At 41.7% G+C, this 17,715-nt stretch overlaps 70 pseudogenes; all 70 read left to right on the top strand.

Moving 5' to 3' along the window:
* Positions 1 to 89: 89 nt before the first annotated feature.
* LOC142708796 (5S ribosomal RNA) lies at positions 90 to 208 on the top strand (annotated as a pseudogene).
* Positions 209 to 461: 253 nt separating this feature from the next.
* On the top strand, positions 462 to 580 carry LOC142708894 (5S ribosomal RNA; annotated as a pseudogene).
* Positions 581 to 647: 67 nt separating this feature from the next.
* LOC142708650 (5S ribosomal RNA) lies at positions 648 to 766 on the top strand (annotated as a pseudogene).
* Positions 767 to 833: 67 nt separating this feature from the next.
* On the top strand, positions 834 to 952 carry LOC142708923 (5S ribosomal RNA; annotated as a pseudogene).
* Positions 953 to 1,019: 67 nt separating this feature from the next.
* Positions 1,020 to 1,138, top strand: LOC142708701 (5S ribosomal RNA; annotated as a pseudogene).
* A 67-nt stretch (positions 1,139 to 1,205) lies between these two features.
* LOC142708828 (5S ribosomal RNA) lies at positions 1,206 to 1,324 on the top strand (annotated as a pseudogene).
* Positions 1,325 to 1,577: 253 nt separating this feature from the next.
* LOC142708792 (5S ribosomal RNA) lies at positions 1,578 to 1,696 on the top strand (annotated as a pseudogene).
* Positions 1,697 to 1,763: 67 nt separating this feature from the next.
* LOC142708818 (5S ribosomal RNA) lies at positions 1,764 to 1,882 on the top strand (annotated as a pseudogene).
* A 67-nt stretch (positions 1,883 to 1,949) lies between these two features.
* LOC142708819 (5S ribosomal RNA) lies at positions 1,950 to 2,068 on the top strand (annotated as a pseudogene).
* A 67-nt stretch (positions 2,069 to 2,135) lies between these two features.
* LOC142708953 (5S ribosomal RNA) lies at positions 2,136 to 2,254 on the top strand (annotated as a pseudogene).
* A 66-nt stretch (positions 2,255 to 2,320) lies between these two features.
* On the top strand, positions 2,321 to 2,439 carry LOC142708872 (5S ribosomal RNA; annotated as a pseudogene).
* A 67-nt stretch (positions 2,440 to 2,506) lies between these two features.
* Positions 2,507 to 2,625, top strand: LOC142708831 (5S ribosomal RNA; annotated as a pseudogene).
* A 67-nt stretch (positions 2,626 to 2,692) lies between these two features.
* Positions 2,693 to 2,811, top strand: LOC142708766 (5S ribosomal RNA; annotated as a pseudogene).
* Positions 2,812 to 2,878: 67 nt separating this feature from the next.
* LOC142708802 (5S ribosomal RNA) lies at positions 2,879 to 2,997 on the top strand (annotated as a pseudogene).
* Positions 2,998 to 3,424: 427 nt separating this feature from the next.
* On the top strand, positions 3,425 to 3,543 carry LOC142708780 (5S ribosomal RNA; annotated as a pseudogene).
* A 67-nt stretch (positions 3,544 to 3,610) lies between these two features.
* LOC142708758 (5S ribosomal RNA) lies at positions 3,611 to 3,729 on the top strand (annotated as a pseudogene).
* A 65-nt stretch (positions 3,730 to 3,794) lies between these two features.
* Positions 3,795 to 3,913, top strand: LOC142708687 (5S ribosomal RNA; annotated as a pseudogene).
* A 439-nt stretch (positions 3,914 to 4,352) lies between these two features.
* Positions 4,353 to 4,471, top strand: LOC142708880 (5S ribosomal RNA; annotated as a pseudogene).
* A 67-nt stretch (positions 4,472 to 4,538) lies between these two features.
* LOC142708816 (5S ribosomal RNA) lies at positions 4,539 to 4,657 on the top strand (annotated as a pseudogene).
* Positions 4,658 to 5,096: 439 nt separating this feature from the next.
* Positions 5,097 to 5,215, top strand: LOC142708814 (5S ribosomal RNA; annotated as a pseudogene).
* Positions 5,216 to 5,282: 67 nt separating this feature from the next.
* On the top strand, positions 5,283 to 5,401 carry LOC142708690 (5S ribosomal RNA; annotated as a pseudogene).
* A 67-nt stretch (positions 5,402 to 5,468) lies between these two features.
* LOC142708753 (5S ribosomal RNA) lies at positions 5,469 to 5,587 on the top strand (annotated as a pseudogene).
* Positions 5,588 to 5,654: 67 nt separating this feature from the next.
* LOC142708892 (5S ribosomal RNA) lies at positions 5,655 to 5,773 on the top strand (annotated as a pseudogene).
* A 438-nt stretch (positions 5,774 to 6,211) lies between these two features.
* On the top strand, positions 6,212 to 6,330 carry LOC142708768 (5S ribosomal RNA; annotated as a pseudogene).
* A 67-nt stretch (positions 6,331 to 6,397) lies between these two features.
* On the top strand, positions 6,398 to 6,516 carry LOC142708924 (5S ribosomal RNA; annotated as a pseudogene).
* Positions 6,517 to 6,583: 67 nt separating this feature from the next.
* Positions 6,584 to 6,702, top strand: LOC142708760 (5S ribosomal RNA; annotated as a pseudogene).
* A 67-nt stretch (positions 6,703 to 6,769) lies between these two features.
* LOC142708629 (5S ribosomal RNA) lies at positions 6,770 to 6,888 on the top strand (annotated as a pseudogene).
* A 439-nt stretch (positions 6,889 to 7,327) lies between these two features.
* Positions 7,328 to 7,446, top strand: LOC142708929 (5S ribosomal RNA; annotated as a pseudogene).
* Positions 7,447 to 7,513: 67 nt separating this feature from the next.
* LOC142708914 (5S ribosomal RNA) lies at positions 7,514 to 7,632 on the top strand (annotated as a pseudogene).
* A 625-nt stretch (positions 7,633 to 8,257) lies between these two features.
* On the top strand, positions 8,258 to 8,376 carry LOC142708730 (5S ribosomal RNA; annotated as a pseudogene).
* A 67-nt stretch (positions 8,377 to 8,443) lies between these two features.
* LOC142708638 (5S ribosomal RNA) lies at positions 8,444 to 8,562 on the top strand (annotated as a pseudogene).
* A 67-nt stretch (positions 8,563 to 8,629) lies between these two features.
* LOC142708688 (5S ribosomal RNA) lies at positions 8,630 to 8,748 on the top strand (annotated as a pseudogene).
* A 439-nt stretch (positions 8,749 to 9,187) lies between these two features.
* LOC142708882 (5S ribosomal RNA) lies at positions 9,188 to 9,306 on the top strand (annotated as a pseudogene).
* Positions 9,307 to 9,373: 67 nt separating this feature from the next.
* LOC142708744 (5S ribosomal RNA) lies at positions 9,374 to 9,492 on the top strand (annotated as a pseudogene).
* Positions 9,493 to 9,931: 439 nt separating this feature from the next.
* LOC142708843 (5S ribosomal RNA) lies at positions 9,932 to 10,050 on the top strand (annotated as a pseudogene).
* Positions 10,051 to 10,117: 67 nt separating this feature from the next.
* Positions 10,118 to 10,236, top strand: LOC142708617 (5S ribosomal RNA; annotated as a pseudogene).
* A 67-nt stretch (positions 10,237 to 10,303) lies between these two features.
* Positions 10,304 to 10,422, top strand: LOC142708754 (5S ribosomal RNA; annotated as a pseudogene).
* Positions 10,423 to 10,489: 67 nt separating this feature from the next.
* On the top strand, positions 10,490 to 10,608 carry LOC142708883 (5S ribosomal RNA; annotated as a pseudogene).
* Positions 10,609 to 11,047: 439 nt separating this feature from the next.
* LOC142708962 (5S ribosomal RNA) lies at positions 11,048 to 11,166 on the top strand (annotated as a pseudogene).
* A 67-nt stretch (positions 11,167 to 11,233) lies between these two features.
* Positions 11,234 to 11,352, top strand: LOC142708746 (5S ribosomal RNA; annotated as a pseudogene).
* A 439-nt stretch (positions 11,353 to 11,791) lies between these two features.
* LOC142708878 (5S ribosomal RNA) lies at positions 11,792 to 11,910 on the top strand (annotated as a pseudogene).
* Positions 11,911 to 11,977: 67 nt separating this feature from the next.
* LOC142708731 (5S ribosomal RNA) lies at positions 11,978 to 12,096 on the top strand (annotated as a pseudogene).
* A 67-nt stretch (positions 12,097 to 12,163) lies between these two features.
* On the top strand, positions 12,164 to 12,282 carry LOC142708781 (5S ribosomal RNA; annotated as a pseudogene).
* A 67-nt stretch (positions 12,283 to 12,349) lies between these two features.
* On the top strand, positions 12,350 to 12,468 carry LOC142708761 (5S ribosomal RNA; annotated as a pseudogene).
* A 67-nt stretch (positions 12,469 to 12,535) lies between these two features.
* Positions 12,536 to 12,654, top strand: LOC142708794 (5S ribosomal RNA; annotated as a pseudogene).
* A 439-nt stretch (positions 12,655 to 13,093) lies between these two features.
* On the top strand, positions 13,094 to 13,212 carry LOC142708857 (5S ribosomal RNA; annotated as a pseudogene).
* A 67-nt stretch (positions 13,213 to 13,279) lies between these two features.
* On the top strand, positions 13,280 to 13,398 carry LOC142708769 (5S ribosomal RNA; annotated as a pseudogene).
* Positions 13,399 to 13,465: 67 nt separating this feature from the next.
* On the top strand, positions 13,466 to 13,584 carry LOC142708717 (5S ribosomal RNA; annotated as a pseudogene).
* A 67-nt stretch (positions 13,585 to 13,651) lies between these two features.
* LOC142708937 (5S ribosomal RNA) lies at positions 13,652 to 13,770 on the top strand (annotated as a pseudogene).
* Positions 13,771 to 13,837: 67 nt separating this feature from the next.
* LOC142708827 (5S ribosomal RNA) lies at positions 13,838 to 13,956 on the top strand (annotated as a pseudogene).
* A 67-nt stretch (positions 13,957 to 14,023) lies between these two features.
* On the top strand, positions 14,024 to 14,142 carry LOC142708782 (5S ribosomal RNA; annotated as a pseudogene).
* Positions 14,143 to 14,209: 67 nt separating this feature from the next.
* On the top strand, positions 14,210 to 14,328 carry LOC142708940 (5S ribosomal RNA; annotated as a pseudogene).
* A 67-nt stretch (positions 14,329 to 14,395) lies between these two features.
* LOC142708618 (5S ribosomal RNA) lies at positions 14,396 to 14,514 on the top strand (annotated as a pseudogene).
* A 67-nt stretch (positions 14,515 to 14,581) lies between these two features.
* LOC142708820 (5S ribosomal RNA) lies at positions 14,582 to 14,700 on the top strand (annotated as a pseudogene).
* Positions 14,701 to 14,767: 67 nt separating this feature from the next.
* On the top strand, positions 14,768 to 14,886 carry LOC142708926 (5S ribosomal RNA; annotated as a pseudogene).
* Positions 14,887 to 14,953: 67 nt separating this feature from the next.
* LOC142708611 (5S ribosomal RNA) lies at positions 14,954 to 15,072 on the top strand (annotated as a pseudogene).
* A 67-nt stretch (positions 15,073 to 15,139) lies between these two features.
* LOC142708842 (5S ribosomal RNA) lies at positions 15,140 to 15,258 on the top strand (annotated as a pseudogene).
* Positions 15,259 to 15,325: 67 nt separating this feature from the next.
* On the top strand, positions 15,326 to 15,444 carry LOC142708624 (5S ribosomal RNA; annotated as a pseudogene).
* Positions 15,445 to 15,511: 67 nt separating this feature from the next.
* Positions 15,512 to 15,630, top strand: LOC142708917 (5S ribosomal RNA; annotated as a pseudogene).
* Positions 15,631 to 15,697: 67 nt separating this feature from the next.
* Positions 15,698 to 15,816, top strand: LOC142708633 (5S ribosomal RNA; annotated as a pseudogene).
* Positions 15,817 to 15,883: 67 nt separating this feature from the next.
* LOC142708710 (5S ribosomal RNA) lies at positions 15,884 to 16,002 on the top strand (annotated as a pseudogene).
* A 67-nt stretch (positions 16,003 to 16,069) lies between these two features.
* On the top strand, positions 16,070 to 16,188 carry LOC142708821 (5S ribosomal RNA; annotated as a pseudogene).
* Positions 16,189 to 16,255: 67 nt separating this feature from the next.
* On the top strand, positions 16,256 to 16,374 carry LOC142708927 (5S ribosomal RNA; annotated as a pseudogene).
* A 67-nt stretch (positions 16,375 to 16,441) lies between these two features.
* Positions 16,442 to 16,560, top strand: LOC142708983 (5S ribosomal RNA; annotated as a pseudogene).
* Positions 16,561 to 16,627: 67 nt separating this feature from the next.
* On the top strand, positions 16,628 to 16,746 carry LOC142708952 (5S ribosomal RNA; annotated as a pseudogene).
* A 67-nt stretch (positions 16,747 to 16,813) lies between these two features.
* On the top strand, positions 16,814 to 16,932 carry LOC142708720 (5S ribosomal RNA; annotated as a pseudogene).
* Positions 16,933 to 16,999: 67 nt separating this feature from the next.
* LOC142708919 (5S ribosomal RNA) lies at positions 17,000 to 17,118 on the top strand (annotated as a pseudogene).
* Positions 17,119 to 17,185: 67 nt separating this feature from the next.
* LOC142708735 (5S ribosomal RNA) lies at positions 17,186 to 17,304 on the top strand (annotated as a pseudogene).
* A 67-nt stretch (positions 17,305 to 17,371) lies between these two features.
* Positions 17,372 to 17,490, top strand: LOC142708770 (5S ribosomal RNA; annotated as a pseudogene).
* Positions 17,491 to 17,557: 67 nt separating this feature from the next.
* LOC142708742 (5S ribosomal RNA) lies at positions 17,558 to 17,676 on the top strand (annotated as a pseudogene).
* Positions 17,677 to 17,715: the final 39 nt, after the last annotated feature.

Below are 17,715 nucleotides of genomic sequence, written 5' to 3' on the forward strand. Positions count from 1 at the left end.
GGAATCCGTGGTGCGGTTGACTTTTCATTATGTCGTTTAGATTTTGTTTCACAATCGATTAAAAAGGACTATGGATTAAAGCATTTAATGTCAATGGCCATTCTAAGCTGAATGTGCCTGCTCTCGTCAGATCGCAGAAGTTACACAGCTTAAGGCCTCGCTAGTACCAGTGTGGAAGACTGTCTGGGAATCCGTGGTACGGTTGACTTTTTATTATGTCGTTTAGATTATGTTTCACAATAGATTAAATAGGACTATGGATTAAAGCATTTAACGTCAATGGCCATTCTAAGCTGAATGTGCCTGCTCTCGTCAGAATGCAGAAGTTACACAGATTAAGGTCTCGCTAGTACCAGTGTGGGAGACTGTCTGGGAATCCGTGGTGCGGTTGAATTTTTATTATGTCGTTTAGATTTTGTTTCACAATCGATTAAAAAGGACTATGGATTAAAGCATTTAACGTCAATGGCCATTCTAAGCTGAATGTCCCTGCTCTCGTCAGATAGCAGAAGTTACACAGCTTAAGGCCTCGTTAGTACCAGTGTGGGAGACTGTCTGGGAATCTGTGGTGCGGTTGATTTTTTATTATGTCGTTTAGATTTTGTTTCACAATCGATTAAAAAGGACTATGGATTAAAGCATTTAATGTCAATGGCCATTCTAAGCTGAATGTGCCTGCTCTCGTCAGATCGCAGAAGTTACACAGCTTAAGGCCTCGCTAGTACTAGTGTGGAAGACTGTCTGGGAATCCGTGGTGCGGTTGACTTTTTATTATGTCGTTTAGATTTTGTTTCACAATAGATTAAATAGGACTATGGATTAAAGCATTTAACGTCAATGGCCATTCTAAGCTGAATGTGCCTGCTCTCGTCAGAACGCAGAAGTTACACAGATTAAGGTCTCGCTAGTACCAGTGTGGGAGACTGTCTGGGAATCCGTGGTGCGGTTGAATTTTTATTATGTCGTTTAGATTTTGTTTCACAATCGATTAAAAAGGACTATGGATTAAAGCATTTAACGTCAATGGCCATTCTAAGCTGAATGTGCCTGCTCTCGTCAGAATGCAGAAGTTACACAGCTTAAGGCCTCGCTAGTACCAGTGTGGGAGACTGTCTGGGAATCCGTGGTGCGGTTGGCTTTTTATTATGTTGTTTAGATTTTGTTTCACAATAGATTAAATAGGACTATGGATTAAGGCTTTTAATGTCAATTGCCATTCTAAGCTGAATGTGCCTGCTCTCGTCAGATCACAGAAGTTACACAGCTTAAGGCCTCGCTAGTACCAGTGTGGGAGACTGTTTGTGAATCCGTGGTGCGGTTGACTTTTTATTATGTCGTTTAGATTTTGTTTCACAATAGATTAATTAGGACTATGGATTAAAGCATTTAACGTCAATGGCCATTCTAAGCTAAATGTGCCTGCTCTCGTCAGATCGCAGAAGTTACACAGCTTAAGGCCTCGCTAGTACCAGTGTGGGAGACTGTCTTTGAATCCGTGGTGTGGTTGAATTTTTATTATGTCGTTTAGATTTTGTTTCACAATCGATTAAAAAGGACTATGGATTAAAGCATTTAGTGTCAATGGCCATTCTAAGCTGAATGTCCCTGCTCTCGTCAGATAGCAGAAGTTACACAGCTTAAGGCCTCGCTAGTACCAGTGTGGGAGACTGTCTGGGAATCCGTGGTGCGGTTGACTTTTTATTATGTCGTTTAGATTTTGTTTCACAATAGATTAAATAGGACTATGGATTAAAGCATTTAACGTCAATGGACATTCTAAGCTGAATGTGCCTGCTCTCGTCAGAACGCAGAAGTTACACAGCTTAAGGCCTCGCTAGTACCAGTGTGGGAGACTGTCTGGGAATCCGTGGTGCGGTTGAATTTTTATTATGTTGTTTAGATTTTTTTTCACAATAGATTAAATAGGACTATGGATTAAGGCTTTTAATGTCAATGGCCATTCTAAGCTGAATGTGCCTGCTCTCGTCAGATCGCAGAAGTTACACAGCTTAAGGCCTCGCTAGTACCAGTGTGGGAGACTGTCTGGGAATCCGTGGTGCGGTTGACTTTTTATTATGTCGTTTAGATTTTGTTTCACAATCGATTAAAAAGGACTATGGATTAAAGCATTTAATGTCAATGGCCATTCTAAGCTGAATGTGCCTGCTCTCGTCAGATCGCTGAAGTTACACAGCTTAACGCCTCGCTAGTACCAGTGTGAGAGACTGTCTGGGAATCCGTGGTGCTGTTGACTTTTATTATGTCGTTTAGATTTTGTTTCACAATCGATTAAAAAGGACTATGGATTATAGCATTTAATGTCAATGGCCATTCTAAGCTGAATGTCCCTGCTCTCGTCAGATAGCAGAAGTTACACAGCTTAAGGCCTCGCTAGTACCAGTGTGGGAGACTGTCTGGGAATCCGTGGTGCGGTTGATTTTTTATTATGTCGTTTAGATTTTGTTTCACAATCGATTAAAAAGGACTATGGATTAAAGCATTTAATGTCAATGGCCATTCTAAGCTGAATGTGCCTGCTCTCGTCAGATCGCAGAAGTTACACAGCTTAAGGCCTCGCTAGTACCAGTGTGGGAGACTGTCTGGGAATCCGTGGTGCGGTTGACTTTTTATTATGTCGTTTAGATTTTGTTTCACAATCGATTAAAAAGGACTATGGATTAAAGCATTTAATGTCAATGGCCATTCTAAGCTGAATGTGCCTGCTCTCGTCAGATCGCAGAAGTTACACAGCTTAAGGCCTCGCTAGTACCAGTGTGGGAGACTGTCTGGGAATCCGTGGTGCGGGTGACTTTTTATTATGTCGTTTAGATTTTGTTTCACAATCGATTAAAAAGGACTATGGATTAAAGCATTTAATGTCAATGGCCATTCAAAGCTGAATGTGCCTGCTCTCGTCAGATCGCAGAAGTTACACAGCTTAAGGCCTCGCTAGTACCAGTGTGGGAGACTGTCTGGGAAACTGTGGTGCGGTTGACTTTTTATTATGTCGTTTAGATTTTGTTTCACAATAGATTAAATAGGACTATGGATTAAGGCTTTTAATGTCAATGGCCATTCTAAGCTGAATGTGCCTGCTCTCGTCAGATCACAGAAGTTACACAGCTTAAGGCCTCGCTTGTACCAGTGTGCGAGACTGTCTGGGAATCCGTGGTGCGGTTGACTTTTTATTATGTCGTTTAGATTTTGTTTCACAATCGATTAAAAAGGACTATGGATTAAAGCACTTAATGTCAATGGCCATTCGAAGCTGAATGTGCCTGCTCTCGTTAGATCGCAGAAGTTTCACAGCTTAAAACCTCGCTAGTACCAGTCTGGGAATCCGTGGTGCGGTTGACTTTTTATTATGTCGTTTAGATTTTGTTTCACAATAGATTAAATAGGACTATGGATTAAGGCTTTTAATGTCAGTGGCCATTCTAAGCTGAATGTGCCTGCTCTCGTCAGATCGCAGAAGTTACACAGCTTAAGGCCTCGCTAGTACCAGTGTGGGAGACTGTCTGGGAATCCGTGGTGCGGTTGAATTTTTATTATGTCGTTTAGATTTTGTTTCACAATCGATTAAAAAGGACTATGGATTAAAGCATTTAATGTCAATGGCCATTCTAAGCTGAATGTCCCTGCTCTCGTCAGATTGCAGAAGTTACACAGCTTAAGGCCTCGCTAGTACCAGTGTGGGAGACTGTCTGGGAATCCGTGGTGCGGTTGACTTTTTATTGTCGTTTAGAAATTGTTTCACAATCGATTAAAAAGGACTATGGATTAAAGCATTTAATGTCAATGGCCATTCTAAACTGAATGTGCCTGCTCTCGTCAGATCGCAGAAGTTACACAGCTTAAGGCCTCGCTAGTACCAGTGTGGGAGACTGTCTGGGAATCCGTGGTGCGGTTGACTTTTTATTATGTCGTTTAGATTTTGTTTCACAATCGATTAAAAAGGACTATGGATTAAAGCATTTAATGTCAATGGCCATTCTAAGCTGAATGTGCCTGCTTTTGTTAGATCGCAGAAGTTACACAGCTTAACGCCTCGCTAGTACCAATGTGGGAGACTGTCTGGGAATCCGTGGTGCGGTTAACTTTGTATTATGTCGTTTAGATTTTGTTTCACAATAGATTAAATAGGACTATGGATTAAAGCGTTTAACGTATTTGGCCATTCTAAGCTGAATGTACCTGCTCTCGTTAGATCGCAGAAGTTACACAGCTTAATGCCTCGCTAGTACCAGTGTGGGAGACTGTCTGGGAATCCGTGGTGCGGTTGACTTTTTATTATGTCGTTTAGATTTTGTTTCACAATCGATTAAAAAGGACTATGGATTAAAGCATTTAATGTCAATAGCCATTCTAAGCTGAATGTCCATGCTCTCGTCAGATCGCAGAAGTTACACAGCTTAAGGCCTTGCTAGTACCAGTGTGGGAGACTGTCTGGGAATCCGTGGTGCGGTTGACTTTTTATTATGTCGTTTCGATTTTGTTTCACAATCGATTAAAAAGGACTATGGATTAAAGCATTTAATGTCAATGGCCATTCTAAACTGAATGTCCCTGCTCTCGTCAGATCGCAGAAGTTACACAGCTTAAGGCCTCGCTAGTACCAGTGTGGGATACTGTCTGGGAATCCGTGGTGCGGTTGACTTTTTATTATGTCGTTTAGATTTTGTTTCACAATCGATTAAAAAGGACTATGGATTAAAGCATTTAATGTCAATGGCCATTCGATGCTGAATGTGCCTGCTCTCGTTAGATCGCAGAAGTTTCACAGCTTAAAACCTCGCTAGTACCAGTGTGGGAGACTGTCTGGGAATCCGTGGTGCGGTTGACTTTTTATTATGTCGTTTAGATTTTGTTTCACAATCGATTAAAAAGGACTATGGATTAAAGCATTTAATGTAAATGGCCATTCTAAGCTGAATGTGCCTGCTCTCGTTAGATCGCAGAAGTTACACAGCTTAACGCCTCGCTAGTTCCAGTGTGGGAGACTGTCTGGGAATCCGTGGTGCGGTTGACTTTTTATTATGTCGTTTAGATTTTGTTTCACAATAGATTAAATAGGACTATGGATTAAAGAATTTAACGTCAATGGCCATTCTAAGCTGAATGTGCCTTCTCTCGTCAGATCGCAGAAGTTACACAGCTTAAGGCCTCGCTAGTACCAGTGTGGGAGACTGTCTGGGAATCCGTGGTGCGGTTGACTTTTTATTATGTCGTTTAGATTTTGTTTCACAATCGATTAAAAAGGACTATGGATTAAAGCATTTAATGTCAATGGCCATTCTAAGCTGAATGTCCCTGCTCTCGTCAGATCGCAGAAATAACACAGCTTAAGGCCTCGCTAGTACCAGTGTGGGAGACTGTCTGGGAATCCGTGGTGCGGTTGACTTTTTATTATGTCGTTTAGATTTTGTTTCACAATAGATTAAATAGGACTATGGATTAAGGCATTTAACGTCAATGGCCATTCTAAGCTGAATGTCCCTGCTCTCGTCAGATCGCAGAAGTTACACAGCTTAAGGCCTCGCTAGTACCAGTGTGGGAGACAGTCTGGGAATCCGTGGTGCGGTTGACTTTTTATTATGTTGTTTAGATTTTGTTTCACAATAGATTAAATAGGACTATGGATTAAGGCTTTTAATGTCAATGGCCATTCTAAGCTGAATGTGCCTGCTCTCGTTAGATCGCAGAAGTTACACAGCTTAACGCCTCGCTAGTACCAGTGTGGGAGACTGTGTGGGAATCCGTGGTGCAGTTGACTTTTTATTATGTCGTTTAGATTTTGTTTCACAATCGATTAAAAAGGACTATGGATTAATGCATTTAATGTCAATGGCCATTCTAAGCTGAATGTGACTGCTCTCGTTAGATCGCAGAAGTTACACAGCTTAACGCCTCGCTAGTACCAGTGTGGGAGACTGTGTGGGAATCCGTGGTGCGGTTGACTTTTTATTATGTCGTTTAGATTTTGTTTCACAATAGATTAAATAGGACTATGGATTAAAGAATTTAACGTTAATGGCCATTCTAAGCTGAATGTGCCTGCTCTCGTCAGGTCGCAGAAGTTACACAGCTTAAGGCCTCGCTAGTACCAGTGTGGGAGACTGTCTGGGAATCCGTTGTGCGGTTGAATTTTATTATGTCGTTTAGATTTTGTTTCACAATCGATTAAAAAGGACTATGGATTAAAGCATTTAATGTCAATGGCCATTCTAAGCTGAATGTCCCTGCTCTCGTCAGATCGCGGAAGTTACACAGCTTAAGGCCTCGTTAGTACCAGTGTGGGAGACTGTCTGGGAGTCCGTGGTGCGGTTGGCTTTTTATTATGTTGTTTAGATTTTGTTTCACAATAGATTAAATAGGACTATGGATTAAGGTTTTTAAAGTCAGTGGCCATTCTAAGCTGAATGTGCCTGCTCTCGTCAGATCTCAGAAGTTACACAGCTTAAGGCCTCGCTAGTACCAGTGTGGGAGACTGTCTGGGAATCCGTGGTGCGGTTGAATTTTTATTATGCCGTTTAGATTTTGTTTCACAATCGATTAAAAAGGACTATGGATTAAAGCATTTAATGTCAATGGCCATTCTAAGCTGAATGTCCCTGCTCTCGTCAGATTGCAGAAGTTACACAGCTTAAGGCCTCGCTAGTACCAGTGTGGGAGACTGTCTGGGAATCCGTGGTGCGGTTGACTTTTTATTATGTCGTTTAGATTTTGTTTCACAATCGATTAAAAAGGACTATGGATTAAAGCATTTAATGTCAATGGCCATTCTAAACTGAATGCGCCTGCTCTCGTCAGATCGCAGAAGTTACACAGCTTAAGGCCTCGCTAGTACCAGTGTGGGAGACTGTCTGGGAATCCGTGGTGCGGTTGACTTTTTATTATGTCGTTTAGATTTTGTTTCACAATCGATTAAAAAGGACTATGGATTAAAGCATTTAATGTCAATGGCCATTCTAAGCTGAATGTGCCTGCTTTCGTTAGATCGCAGAAGTTACACAGCTTAACGCCTCGCTAGTACCAATGTGGGAGACTGTCTGGGAATCCGTGGTGCGGTTAACTTTGTATTATGTCGTTTAGATTTTGTTTCACAATAGATTAAATAGGACTATGGATTAAAGCGTTTAACGTATTTGGCCATTCTAAGCTGAATGTACCTGCTCTCGTTAGATCGCAGAAGTTACACAGCTTAATGCCTCGCTAGTACCAGTGTGGGAGACTGTCTGGGAATCCGTGGTGCGGTTGACTTTTTATTATGTCGTTTAGATTTTGTTTCACAATCGATTAAAAAGGACTATGGATTAAAGCATTTAATGTCAATAGCCATTCTAAGCTGAATGTCCATGCTCTCGTCAGATCGCAGAAGTTACACAGCTTAAGGCCTCGCTAGTACCAGTGTGGGAGACTGTCTCGGAATCCGTGGTGCGGTTGACTTTTTATTATGTCGTTTCGATTTTGTTTCACAATCGATTAAAAAGGACTATGGATTAAAGCATTTAATGTCAATGGCCATTCTAAACTGAATGTCCATGCTCTCGTCAGATCGCAGAAGTTACACAGCTTAAGGCCTCGCTAGTACCAGTGTGGGAGACTGTCTGGGAATCCGTGGTGCGGTTGACTTTTTATTATGTCGTTTAGATTTTGTTTCACAATCGATTAAAAAGGACTATGGATTAAAGCATTTAATGTCAATGGCCATTCTAAGCTGAATGTGCCTGCTCTCGTTAGATCGCAGAAGTTTCACAGCTTAAAACCTCGCTAGTACCAGTGTGGGAGACTGTCTGGGAATCCGTGGTGCGGTTGACTTTTTATTATGTCGTTTAGATTTTGTTTCACAATCGATTAAAAAGGACTATGGATTAAAGCATTTAATGTCAATGGCCATTCTAAGCTGAATGTGCCTGCTCTCGTTAGATCGCAGAAGTTACACAGCTTAACGCCTCGCTAGTTCCAGTGTGGGAGACTGTCTGGGAATCCGTGGTGCGGTTGACTTTTTATTATGTCGTTTAGATTTTGTTTCACAATAGATTAAATAGGACTATGGATTAAAGCATTTAACGTCAATGGCCATTCTAAGCTGAATGAGCCTGCTCTCGTCAGAACGCAGAAGTTACACAGCTTAATGCCTCGCTAGTACCAGTGTGGGAGACTGTCTGTTAATCCGTGGTGCGGTTGAATATTTATTATGTCGTTTAGATTTTGTTTCACAATCGATTAAAAAGGACTATGGATTAAAGCATTTAATGTCAATGGCCATTCTAAGCTGAATGTCCCTGCTCTCGTCAGATCGCGGAAGTTACACAGCTTAAGGCCTCGCTAGTACCAGTGTGGGAGACTGTCTGGGAATCCGTGGTGCGGTTGGCTTTTTATTATGTTGTTTAGATTTTGTTTCACAATAGATTAAATAGGACTATGGATTAAGGCTTTTAATGTCAGTGGCCATTCTAAGCTGAATGTGCCTGCTCTCGTCAGATCGCAGAAGTTACACAGCTTAAGGCCTCGCTAGTACCAGTGTGGGAGACTGTCTGGGAATCCGTGGTGCGGTTGACTTTTTATTATGTCGTTTAGATTTTGTTTCACAATCGATTAAAAAGGACTATGGATTAAAGCATTTAATGTCAATGGCCATTCTAAACTGAATGTGCCTGCTCTCGTCAGATCGCAGAAGTTACACAGCTTAAGGCCTCGCTAGTACCAGTGTGGGAGACTGTCTGGGAATCCGTGGTGCGGTTGACTTTTTATTATGTCGTTTAGATTTTGTTTCACAATCGATTAAAAAGGACTATGGATTAAAGCATTTAATGTCAATGGCCATTCTAAGCTGAATGTGCCTGCTTTCGTTAGATCGCAGAAGTTACACAGCTTAACGCCTCGCTAGTACCAATGTGGGAGACTGTCTGGGAATCCGTGGTGCGGTTAACTTTGTATTATGTCGTTTAGATTTTGTTTCACAATAGATTAAATAGGACTATGGATTAAAGCGTTTAACGTATTTGGCCATTCTAAGCTGAATGTACCTGCTCTCGTTAGATCGCAGAAGTTACACAGCTTAATGCCTCGCTAGTACCAGTGTGGGAGACTGTCTGGGAATCCGTGGTGCGGTTGACTTTTTATTATGTCGTTTAGATTTTGTTTCACAATCGATTAAAAAGGACTATGGATTAAAGCATTTAATGTCAATAGCCATTCTAAGCTGAATGTCCATGCTCTCATCAGATCGCAGAAGTTACACAGCTTAAGGCCTCGCTAGTACCAGTGTGGGAGACTGTCTCGGAATCCGTGGTGCGGTTGACTTTTTATTATGTCGTTTCGATTTTGTTTCACAATCGATTAAAAAGGACTATGGATTAAAGCATTTAATGTCAATGGCCATTCTAAACTGAATGTCCCTGCTCTCGTCAGATCGCAGAAGTTACACAGCTTAAGGCCTCGCTAGTACCAGTGTGGGAGACTGTCTGGGAATCCGTGGTGCGGTTGACTTTTTATTATGTCGTTTAGATTTTGTTTCACAATCGATTAAAAAGGACTATGGATTAAAGCATTTAATGTCAATGGCCATTCGAAGCTGAATGTGCCTGCTCTCGTTAGATCGCAGAAGTTTCACAGCTTAAAACCTCGCTAGTACCAGTGTGGGAGACTGTCTGGGAATCCGTGGTGCGGTTGACTTTTTATTATGTCGTTTAGCTTTTGTTTCACAATCGATTAAAAAGGACTATGGATTAAAGCATTTAATGTCAATGGCCATTCTAAGCTGAATGTGCCTGCTCTCGTTAGATCGCAGAAGTTACACAGCTTAACGCCTCGCTAGTTCCAGTGTGGGAGACTGTCTGGGAATCCGTGGTGCGGTTGACTTTTTATTATGTCGTTTAGATTTTGTTTCACAATAGATTAAATAGGACTATGGATTAAAGAATTTAACGTCAATGGCCATTCTAAGCTGAATGTGCCTGCTCTCGTCAGATCGCAGAAGTTACACAGCTTAAGGCCTCGCTAGTACCAGTGTGGGAGACTGTCTGGGAATCCGTGGTGCGGTTGACTTTTTATTATGTCGTTTAGATTTTGTTTCACAATCGATTAAAAAGGACTATGGATTAAAGCATTCAATGTCAATGGCCATTCTAAGCTGAATGTCCCTGCTCTCGTCAGATCGCAGAAGTTACACAGCTTAAGGCCTCGCTAGTACCAGTGTGGGAGACTGTCTGGGAATCCGTGGTGCGGTTGACTTTTTATTATGTCGTTTAGATTTTGTTTCACAATAGATTAAATAGGACTATGGATTAAGGCATTTAACGTCAATGGCCATTCTAAGCTGAATGTCCCTGCTCTCGTCAGATCGCAGAAGTTACACAGCTTAAGGCCTCGCTAGTACCAGTGTGGGAGACAGTCTGGGAATCCGTGGTGCGGTTGACTTTTTATTATGTTGTTTAGATTTTGTTTCACAATAGATTAAATAGGACTATGGATTAAGGCTTTTAATGTCAATGGCCATTCTAAGCTGAATGTGCCTGCTCTCGTTAGATCGCAGAAGTTACACAGCTTAACGCCTCGCTAGTACCAGTGTGGGAGACTGTGTGGGAATCCGTGGTGCGGTTGACTTTTTATTATGTCGTTTAGATTTTGTTTCACAATCGATTAAAAAGGACTATGGATTAAAGCATTTAATGTCAATGGCCATTCTAAGCTGAATGTGCCTGCTTTCGTTAGATCGCAGAAGTTACACAGCTTAACGCCTCGCTAGTACCAATGTGGGAGACTGTCTGGGAATCCGTGGTGCGGTTAACTTTGTATTATGTCGTTTAGATTTTGTTTCACAATAGATTAAATAGGACTATGGATTAAAGCATTTAACGTATTTGGCCATTCTAAGCTGAATGTACCTGCTCTCGTTAGATCGCAGAAGTTACACAGCTTAATGCCTCGCTAGTACCAGTGTGGGAGACTGTCTGGGAATCCGTGGTGCGGTTGACTTTTTATTATGTCGTTTAGATTTTGTTTCACAATCGATTAAAAAGGACTATGGATTAAAGCATTTAATGTCAATAGCCATTCTAAGCTGAATGTCCATGCTCTCGTCAGATCGCAGAAGTTACACAGTTTAAGGCCTCGCTAGTACCAGTGTGGGAGACTGTCTCGGAATCCGTGGTGCGGTTGACTTTTTATTATGTCGTTTCGATTTTGTTTCACAATCGATTAAAAAGGACTATGGATTAAAGCATTTAATGTCAATGGCCATTCTAAACTGAATGTCCCTGCTCTCGTCAGATCGCAGAAGTTACACAGCTTAAGGCCTCGCTAGTACCAGTGTGGGAGACTGTCTGGGAATCCGTGGTGCGGTTGACTTTTTATTATGTCGTTTAGATTTTGTTTCACAATCGATTAAAAAGGACTATGGATTAAAGCATTTAATGTCAATGGCCATTCGAAGCTGAATGTGCCTGCTCTCGTTAGATCGCAGAAGTTTCACAGCTTAAAACCTCGCTAGTACCAGTGTGGGAGACTGTCTGGGAATCCGTGGTGCGGTTGACTTTTTATTATGTCGTTTAGATTTTGTTTCACAATCGATTAAAAAGGACTATGGATTAAAGCATTTAATGTCAATGGCCATTCTAAGCTGAATGTGCCTGCTCTCGTTAGATCGCAGAAGTTACACAGCTTAACGCCTCGCTAGTTACAGTGTGGGAGACTGTCTGGGAATCCGTGGTGCGGTTGACTTTTTATTATGTCGTTTAGATTTTGTTTCACAATAGATTAAATAGGACTATGGATTAAAGCATTTAACGTCAATGGCCATTCTAAGCTGAATGTGCCTGCTCTCGTCAGAACGCAGAAGTTACACAGCTTAATGCCTCGCTAGTACCAGTGTGGGAGACTGTCTGGGAATCCGTGGTGCGGTTGAATATTTATTATGTCGTTTAGATTTTGTTTCACAATCGATTAAAAAGGACTATGGATTAAAGCATTTAATGTCAATGGCCATTCTAAGCTGAATGTCCCTGCTCTCGTCAGATCGCGGAAGTTACACAGCTTAAGGCCTCGCTAGTACCAGTGTGGGAGACTGTCTGGGAATCCGTGGTGCGGTTGGCTTTTTATTATGTTGTTTAGATTTTGTTTCACAATAGATTAAATAGGACTATGGATTAAGGCTTTTAATGTCAGTGGCCATTCTAAGCTGAATGTGCCTGCTCTCGTCAGATCGCAGAAGTTACACAGCTTAAGGCCTCGCTAGTACCAGTGTGGGAGACTGTCTGGGAATCCGTGGTGCGGTTGAATTTTTATTATGTCGTTTAGATTTTGTTTCACAATCGATTAAAAAGGACTATGGATTAAAGCATTTAATGTCAATGGCCATTCTAAGCTGAATGTCCCTGCTCTCGTCAGATTGCAGAAGTTACACAGCTTAAGGCCTCGCTAGTACCAGTGTGGGAGACTGTCTGGGAATCCGTGGTGCGGTTGACTTTTTATTATGTCGTTTAGATTTTGTTTCACAATCGATTAAAAAGGACTATGGATTAAAGCATTTAATGTCAATGGCCATTCTAAACTGAATGTGCCTGCTCTCGTCAGATCGCAGAAGTTACACAGCTTAAGGCCTCGCTAGTACCAGTGTTGGAGACTGTCTGGGAATCCGTGGTGCGGTTGACTTTTTATTATGTCGTTTAGATTTTGTTTCACAATCGATTAAAAAGGACTATGGATTAAAGCATTTAATGTCAATGGCCATTCTAAGCTGAATGTGCCTGCTTTCGTTAGATCGCAGAAGTCACACAGCTTAACGCCTCGCTAGTACCAATGTGGGAGACTGTCTGGGAATCCGTGGTGCGGTTGACTTTTTATTATGTTGTTTAGATTTTGTTTCACAATAGATTAAATAGGACTATGGATTAAAGCGTTTAACGTATTTGGCCATTCTAAGCTGAATGTACCTGCTCTCGTTAGATCGCAGAAGTTACACAGCTTAATGCCTCGCTCGTACCAGTGTGGGAGACTGTCTGGGAATCCGTGGTGCGGTTGACTTTTTATTATGTTGTTTAGATTTTGTTTCACAATAGATTAAATAGGACTATGGATTAAGGCTTTTAATGTCAATGGCCATTCTAAGCTGAATGTGCCTGCTCTCGTCAGATCGCAGAAGTTACACAGCTTAAGGCCTCGCTAGTACCAGTGTGGGAGACTGTCTGGGAATCCGTGGTGCGGTTGACTTTTTATTAAGTCGTTTAGATTTTGTTTCACAATAGATTAAATAGGACTATGGATAAAAGCTTTTAACGTCAATGGCCATTCTAAGCTGCATGTGCCTGCTCTCGTCAGATCGCAGAAGTTACACAGCTTAAGGCCTCGCTAGTACCAGTGTGGGAGACTGTCTGGGAATCCGTGGTGCGGTTGAATTTTTATTATGTCGTTTAAATTTTGTTTCACAATCGATTAAAAAGGACTATGGATTAAAGCATTTAATGTCAATGGCCATTCTAAGCTGAATGTGCCTGCTCTCGTCAGATCGCAGAAGTTACACAGCTTAAGGCCTCGCTAGTACCAGTGTGGGAGACTCTCTGGGAATCTGTGGTGTGGTTGACTTTTTATTATGTTGTTTAGATTTTGTTTCACAATAGATTAAATAGGACTATGGATTAAAGCTTTTAATGTCTATGGCCATTCTAAGCTGAATGTGCCTGCTCTCGTTAGATCGCAGAAGTTACACAGCTTAACGCCTCGCTAGTACCAGTGTGGGAGACTGTCTGGGAATCCGTGGTGCGGTTGACTTTTTATTATGTCGTTTAGATTTTGTTTCACAATAGATTAAATAGGACTATGGATTAAAGCGTTTAACGTCAATGGCCATTCTAAGCTGATTGTGCCTGCCCCCGTCAGATCGCAGAAGTTACACAGCTTAAGGCCTCGCTAGTACCAGTGTGGGAGACTGTCTGGGAATCCGTGGTGCGGTTGAATTTTTATTATGTCGTTTAGATTTTGTTTCACAATCGATTAAAAAGGACTATGGATTAAAGCATTTAATGTCAATGGCCATTCTAAGCTGAATGTCCCTGCTCTCGTCAGATCGCAGAAGTTACACAGCTTAAGGCCACACCAGTACCAGTGTGGGAAACTGTCTGGGAATCCGTGGTGCGGTTGACTTTTTATTATGTCGTTTAGATTTTGTTTCACAATTGATTAAAAAGGACTATGGATTAAAGCATTTAACGTCAATGGCAATTCTAAGCTGAATGTGCCTGCTCTCGTCAGAACGCAGAAGTTACACAGCTTAAGGCCTCACTAGTACCAGTGTGGGAGACTGTCTGGGAATCCATGGTGCGGTTGAATTTTTATTATGTCGTTTAGATTTTGTTTCACAATCGATTAAAAAGGACTATAGATTAAAGCATTTAATGTCAATGGCCATTCTAAGCTGAATGTCCCTGCTCTCGTCAGATCGCAGAAGTTACACAGCTTAAGGCCTCGCTAGTACCAGTGTGGGAGACTGTCTGGGAATCCGTGGTGCGGTTGACTTTTTATTATGTCGTTTAGATTTTGTTTCACAATCGATTAAAAAGGACTATGGATTAAAGCATTTAATGTCAATCGCCATTCTAAGCTGAATGTGCCTGCTCTCGTCAAATCGCAGAAGTTACTCAGCTTAAGGCCTCGCTAGTACCAGTGTGGGAGACTGTCTGGGAATCCGTGGAGCGGTTGACTTTTTATTATGTCGTTTAGATTTTGTTTCACAATCGATTAAAAAGGACTATGGATTAAAGCATTTAATGTCAATGGCAATTCTAAGCGGAATGTGCCTGCTCTCGTCAGATCGCAGAAGTTACACAGCTTAAGGCCTCGCTAGTACCAGTGTGGGAGACTGTCTTGGAATCCGTGGTGCGGTTGACTTTTTATTATGTCGTTTAGATTTTGTTTCACAATCGATTAAAAAGGACTATGGATTAAAGCATTTAATGTCAATGGCCATTCTAAGCTGAATGTGCCTGCTCTCGTCAGATCGCAGAAGTTACGCAGCTTAAGGCCTCGCTAGTACCAGTGTGGGAGACTGTCTGGGAATCCGTGGTGCGGTTGACTTTTTATTATGTCGTTTAGATTTTGTTTCACAATCGATTAAAAAGGACTATGGATTAAAGCATTTAATGTCAATGGCCATTCTAAGCTGAATGTGCCTGCTCTCGTTAGATCGCAGAAGTTACACAGCTTAACGCCTCGCTAGTACCAGTGTGGGAGACTGTCTGGGAATCCGTGGTGCGGTTGACTTTTTATTATGTCGTTTAGATTTTGTTTCACAATCGATTAAAAAGGACTATGGATTAAAGCATTTAATGTCAACGGCCATTCTAAGCTGAATGTGCCTGCTCTCGTCAGATCGCAGAAGTTACACAGCTTAAGGCCTCGCTAGTACCAGTGTGGGAGACTGTCTGGGAATCCGTGGTGCGGTTGACTTTTTATTATGTCGTTTAGATTTTGTTTCACAATCGATTAAAAAGGACTATGGATTAAAGCATTTAATGTCAATGGCCATTCTAAGCTGAATGTGCCTGCTCTCGTTAGATCGCAGAAGTTACACAGCTTAACGCCTCGCTAGTACCAGTGTGGGAGACTGTCTGGGAATCTGTGGTGCGGTTGACTTTTTATTATGTCGTTTAGATTTTGTTTCACAATCGATTAAAAAGGACTATGGATTAAAGCATTTAATGTCAATGGCTATTCTAAGCTGAATGTGCCTGCTCTCGTCAGATCGCAGAAGTTACACAGCTTAAGGCCTCGCTAGTACCAGTGTGGGAGACTGTCTGGGAATCCGTGGTGCGGTTGACTTTTTATTATGTCGTTTAGATTTTGTTTCACAATCGATTAAAAAGGACTATAGATTAAAGCATTTAACGTCAATGGCCATTCTAAGCTGAATGTCCCTGCTCTCGTCAGATCGCAGAAGTTACACAGCTTAAGGCCTCGCTAGTACCAGTGTGGGAGACTGTCTGGGAATCCGTGGTGCGGTTGCCTTTTTATTATGTCGTTAAGATTTTGTTTCACAATCGATTAAAAAGGACTATGGATTAAAGCATTTAATGTCAATCGCCATTCTAAGCTGAATGTGCCTGCTCTCGTCAAATCGCAGAAGTTACTCAGCTTAAGGCCTCGCTAGTACCAGTGTGGGAGACTGTCTGGGAATCCGTGGAGCGGTTGACTTTTTATTATGTCGTTTAGATTTTGTTTCACAATCGATTAAAAAGGACTATGGATTAAAGCATTTAATGTCAATGGCAATTCTAAGCGGAATGTGCCTGCTCTCGTCAGATCGCAGAAGTTACACAGCTTAAGGCCTCGCTAGTACCAGTGTGGGAGACTGTCTTGGAATCCGTGGTGCGGTTGACTTTTTATTATGTCGTTTAGATTTTGTTTCACAATCGATTAAAAAGGACTATGGATTAAAGCATTTAATGTCAATGGCCATTCTAAGCTGAATGTGCCTGCTCTCGTCAGATCGCAGAAGTTACGCAGCTTAAGGCCTCGCTAGTACCAGTGTGGGAGACTGTCTGGGAATCCGTGGTGCGGTTGACTTTTTATTATGTCGTTTAGATTTTGTTTCACAATCGATTAAAAAGGACTATGGATTAAAGCATTTAATGGCAATGGCCATTCTAAGCTGAATGTGCCTGCTCTCGTTAGATCGCAGAAGTTACACAGCTTAACGCCTCGCTAGTACCAGTGTGGGAGACTGTCTGGGAATCCGTGGTGCGGTTGACTTTTTATTATGTCGTTTAGATTTTGTTTCACAATCGATTAAAAAGGACTATGGATTAAAGCATTTAATGTCAATGGCCATTCTAAGCTGAATGTGCCTGCTCTCGTCAGATCGCAGAAGTTACACAGCTTAAGGCCTCGCTAGTACCAGTGTGGGAGACTGTCTGGGAATCCGTGGTGCGGTTGACTTTTTATTATGTCGTTTAGATTTTGTTTCACAATCGATTAAAAAGGACTATGGATTAAAGCATTTAATGTCAATGGCCATTCTAAGCTGAATGTGCCTGCTCTCGTTAGATCGCAGAAGTTACACAGCTTAACGCCTCGCTAGTACCAGTGTGGGAGACTGTCTGGGAATCTGTGGTGCGGTTGACTTTTTATTATGTCGTTTAGATTTTGTTTCACAATCGATTAAAAAGGACTATGGATTAAAGCATTTAATGTCAATGGCCATTCTAAGCTGAATGTGCCTGCTCTCGTCAGATCGCAGAAGTTACACAGCTTAAGGCCTCGCTAGTACCAGTGTGGGAGACTGTCTGGGAATCCGTGGTGCGGTTGACTTTTTATTATGTCGTTTAGATTTTGTTTCACAATCGATTAAAAAGGACTTTGGATTAAAGCATTCAATGTCAATGGCCATTCTAAGCTGAATGTGCCTGCTCTCGTCAGATTGCAGAAATTACACAGTTTAAGGCCTCGCTAGTACCAGTGTGGGAGACTGTCTGGGAATCCGTGGTGCGGTTGACTTTTTATTATGTCGTTTAGATTATGTTTCACAATAGATTAAATAGGACTATGGATTAAAGCATTTAACGTCAATGGCAATTCTAAGCTGAATGTGCCTGCTCTCGTCAGAACGCAGAAGTTACACAGCTTAAGGCCTCGCTAGTACCAGTGTGGGAGACAGTCTGGGAATCCGTGGTGCGGTTGACTTTTTATTATGTCGTTTAGATTTTGTTTCACAATAGATTA

Source organism: Rhinoderma darwinii, unplaced genomic scaffold (genome assembly GCF_050947455.1).
Source record: "Rhinoderma darwinii isolate aRhiDar2 unplaced genomic scaffold, aRhiDar2.hap1 Scaffold_4014, whole genome shotgun sequence".
In the NCBI taxonomy this organism is placed as follows: Eukaryota; Metazoa; Chordata; class Amphibia; order Anura; family Rhinodermatidae; genus Rhinoderma; species Rhinoderma darwinii.